Here is a 5,000-nt window from a genome sequence, read left to right as displayed (position 1 = left end):
GATATAATATGAATTGCTGAAGATTGGAAAGGGCCTTATTACTCTTTCAATTATATAACTTATCCTTGTGTGTGTCGTCTATTTAACGGTGTGTTTACTCACACATTAGTTCATGTTAACTTTGTTTATACTTTCTGACGGTCATACTGTAGATGAAATGATTAACAATTAAGTTTAATGGAACTTTTCTGAAAACCGGTATGTAAATTTTAGAATTGTATGGATGTGTTGCACAAATACACCCATTCATTTATATGTGTATTTGTATATACACATATAATATATATATATATATATATATATATATATATATATATATATATATAAATATATATATATATATATATATATATATATATATAAAAATACGTATGTATGCATGTATGAATGTGCATTTGTGTATAATGTATAGTAAGGTATATGTATTTGTATACGGTATATAAATATATATTTATATATATATGTATATATACTGTATATGTGTATGCATGTATGTATGTATGTGCATATATGTATAATATGATGTATGCATTTGTAAACTGTATATATATATATATATATATATATATATATATATATATATATATATATATATATATATATATATATATATGAGTGTGCTTGCGTGCGTTTATGTTATGGCAATTTTTGTGTAAATATCCAAGCATAATATTGTTTTTCGAAAGGCATTGCGTATATCCTTATTTCAATTAGAAAACCACATCTATATATAAAAAAATGGTGATCGGCCCCTCTCTCTCTCTCTCCTTCTCAAATGACCTTAAGTTTTTATACATTGAATGAATCTTTAAGAATGAGAGAGAAAAGGAAGAGACAAAGAGAGGCCGTCGAGGTAAACATGTGAGGGTATATAGCTCGGGTACCTGTGATTGACAGCAGTAAGCGGCGACATATTATCATTCCTTCTCTGGTGGCACACATTGGGGCGGTGTGGTAGCTTGGCACTGCGCCCAAAGAAGAAGAAGAAGAAGAGGAAGAGGAAGAAGATTGCTGCCCAAGACTGTGCCTTCTGTTTCGTCTTCTCCTCCCCCACCACCACCACCACCAGTAGATGGTGGCAGTAGCAGCAATAGTAGTAGTAGCAGTAGTAGTAGTAGTAGCAGCAGTAGAAGCAGCTCCACCACCACCACCCCCACCACCACCACCACCACCAACACTACAAATCTCCACCACTACCAATGTTGATGTTGTTGGGTGATGATCTTGCAAACAGCAGCAGTTCACTGCTGCTGTTGATTATTCCTGCTGTTGCTGGTGATGATGGTGATAATGATGATGATGATGATGATGAGGGTGATGGCAACTGTTGCTCCTTCTGCTGCTGGTCCCCCGCTTCTTCTTCTTCTTCTTCGTCCTCTCCGTCAGAAGTGCGGGGCGGGGCTCGGACTTCGCGAAGTCACCAGCACATACCAACGCTCAAGTTCTCCTGCATGGTTCCCACCCCACTATTCTCTCTTTCTCCTCTCTATTTTTCTATCTCTCTTTATATATTAGGTTGAAAAAAACTTTTTTTTCACTTCAACAACACCTTTTAAAAGGAAACAATATCTTCCGACCATTCAACGGACCTCAAGATCAAAATATCCGTTGTAATTAGACTTTTATTTACTTTAAAGAGACGAAGCCACTGATGAGAGAGAGGCAGAGAACGAAAAGAATAAAACCCAAAAAAGGAAACAACATCCCAGATTTCAAAGGAAGTGCTCGCATTCACTCTGGCCTTCATTCGAGGAAAAGGAGTATTATTTCCACTTTGTTTTCCATCTCGTCAACACACTTCTTCACCCGCTTGTCATAACTTCAGCTAAACTGGGTTTTTCATCATCTTTTGTGGGTAAAATAAAAAAGAATCAAGTTTTCATAGTCTCTCTGAAAAAAGTATTGGAAAAGTCTCCATGAATGAACTCCTGCGGGTGCAAGCAGGCAGGCCCTCTGGGATGAGTGGCCCTCTTCAGGGGCCGGGGAGGCAGCGACCGATGCACCCGACTCCGACGGTGGTGAGCAGGACACTGGCTGCCATCTCTGGCGACGACCCTCGTCACTGGTGCCAACTTTAGACTTTTCCTGCCCCTCGGGGTATCGCTATTTCCCCTCGTTTTATTCTCGTGTTTTTCCGTCGATTTTACAGTCTGGGTCTGTTTTTTTCCCTCGCCATTTCTCTAAGTCATCTGTCTTTTGCGTTAGGGAAATATTTCCTTTTCTGTCAAAGCTAGTTATGTTTGATGAACATTCATGATTACTTTTTTTCACACTAGTCATATCACAAGGATGTGTGTTGTAAATTAGTACATGTGTTCTCACACATACACAAAAACACACACACACACACACATATATATATATATATATATCTATATATATATATATATATATATATATATATATATATATATATATATATATATATATGTGTGTGTGTGTGTATATATATATATATATATATATATATATATATATAGTATATATATATATATACATATATATATATATATATATACATATACATATATATATACATAAATTCTGTACATGTATGTATGTGTGTGTTTTAACACTGTCATTTTTATATAAACCTATTACCATAAGGATTCCACATTCGTGAATAATCATGTCTTTGCCATAAAAGCAAAACTATATTCCACTAACCTCATCTAGCTCCAATGGGAAAATATGTTGATGAGATTCCACTCCAAAAATTCCTATGCCGCGCCACATATTGCAAAATGAATATTCAACTAAATTAAAAGTAGTAGACCCTTCGGCGTGTATTTTTTTTTATATTAAAAATAAAAAGAAAACTCAATTGGAACTCGCATTGTGACATTTGCCGAAACAATGAAGCTCCACCTTTCCATCGGTCAAAGTTGTTTTGGACTTCCTTCGAAGTCAAATATTCTCTCTCTCTCTCTCTCTCTCTCTCTCTCTCTCTCTCTCTCCTCTCTCTCCTCTCTCTCTCTCTCTCTCTCTCTCTCTCTCGTAGCATTGTTAGCAACTCAATGAGCTGGCAATATGTATGATTATTATTATTATTATTATTATTATTATTATTATTATTATTATTATTAGCCAAGCTACAACCTTAGTTGGAAAAGCAAGATGCTATAAGCCCAAGGGCTCCAATAGGGAAAAATAGCCCAGTGAGGAAAGGAAATAAGGAAATAAGTAAATGTTGAGAACAAATTAACAATAAATCATTCTAAAAACAGTAACAACGTCAAAACAGATACTTCATATATAAACTATTAACAACGTCAAAAACAGTTGTCATATATAAACTATAAAAAGACTCATGTCAGCCTGGTCAACATAAAAACATTTGCTCCAACTTTGAACTTTTGAAGTTCAACTGATTCAACTACCGCGCCAGACTATCAGACTGCACGAGTTAGGTATCTAGTTGTTAGTTGACAGATGTGGGTAGCATTTAGAAAAGAGAGATGAAGAGATAAGAAAATAAGACGTAAGTTCTTGGGGCTTCGTTAAAAATTGGATACTCTCTCTCTCTCTCTCTCCTCTCTCTCTCTCTCTCTCTCTCTCTCTCTCTCTCTCTCTCTCTCTCTCTCTCTCTCTCTTGAATAGATGGTAAAAATACAACGGTTGCCAAGAAATATTTAGCACCCAAACCCTGAATCATTTGTTCTTGAATTTGATCCTTAGTGTAGAAAATGCGATATGAGTCTGTTTCAATACAAAATAAAATCCATTTTACCTTAGTGGATGTACTATCAAACACTGATGTGGTGCAGTCACAATCTTCTAAATACTAATGTGAGTCAGTTGACATAGATAATAGATAAATACTTGGTAGTTATTCGACTATAGTAGATGGAAGGTAGCACAGACTGACACCTGCTTGACAAGGTCATAGAGTTAGAAAGGAATTTTTTAAAATAATGGCCGTGAAAGATTGATTGACGTAGAGTTTTCTGTCATCCTTAGGTATGAAAGAACCAGAAAAGTAACACCTGCTCTCTCTCTCTCTCTCTCTCTCTCTCTCTCTCTCTCTCTCTCTCTCTCTCTCTCTCTCTCTCTCTCTCTATATATATATATATATATATATATATATATATATATATATATATATATATATATGATGAATTTTGCACATTTAAACGTGTTTTTCATATTCAAATAAGCCATATACATTTTTGATACATTAATGTCTGGATTCTCTTAACGACCTCGGGATCAGAGCTCCAGGCGAAATCACACAAAGACAAGAGCTTGTGACCGGCCGGGAATCGAACCCTGGTCGGCAAGCTTGTATAGACAGTGACTAAACTACTTGGCCACGAAGAAAGATAAAAGTCAATGACAATTCTTCTGTAATTATACCTGTCGAATTCAGGTGTTTTGTACTTAGAATTGAAATATATATATCTATATATATATATATATATATATATATATATATATATATATATATATATGTGTGTGTGTGTGTGTGTGTGTGTATTAATGTGTAGATACTGTGTGTGTGTATATATATATATATATATATATATATATATATATATATATATATATATATATATATATATATATATATATATATACATAATACATACATACATACACTTGTAAAACTCAGAGCCAAATATCCAAAGTTTGTAATACTTTAACCATTGGTTTATTTACTTTGCCGCGAGGATTTAGCCAGTAACTTATGCCTCTCATTGGTTGAGCAGTGGAATTAGAATTCAGTATAAAGGGTTGTACAAAATTAGAATCAATGTAAGAATTCGAATATGTTAAAAAATCACGAAGAAAAATTAAAATTTTACGCTGAAATCTTGAGAAATAAATAATTTTCCATGAGGTTTTACAACTTTGAGATTTAACAAGAAAAGAAACAGAAAATTTGAAGCTGACCATGATCTTCTTTGGAATGTTGTTGAAGTTGACCCCTTGAAAGGTAGCAGCATATGCCAAAATGAGAATATATGAAAAAGTTATTAAACCCACTGTCTACTTAGTGG

At 34.4% G+C, this 5,000-nt stretch overlaps 1 protein-coding gene across 1 annotated transcript in view; it reads right to left on the bottom strand.

The window, feature by feature from the left end:
- The window catches only part of Neto (Neuropilin and tolloid-like), a 238,835-nt gene extending 236,815 nt beyond the window's left edge, over window positions 1–2,020 (bottom strand). The window contains 1 exon segment of the mRNA XM_068357177.1: window positions 885–2,020. The gene's annotated coding sequence lies outside the window, so the exon portion shown is untranslated.
- Window positions 2,021–5,000: the final 2,980 nt, after the last annotated feature.

This window comes from Palaemon carinicauda, chromosome 33 (genome assembly GCF_036898095.1).
Source record: "Palaemon carinicauda isolate YSFRI2023 chromosome 33, ASM3689809v2, whole genome shotgun sequence".
In the NCBI taxonomy this organism is placed as follows: Eukaryota; Metazoa; Arthropoda; class Malacostraca; order Decapoda; family Palaemonidae; genus Palaemon; species Palaemon carinicauda.
This window is presented reverse-complemented; position numbering and strand designations above follow the sequence as displayed.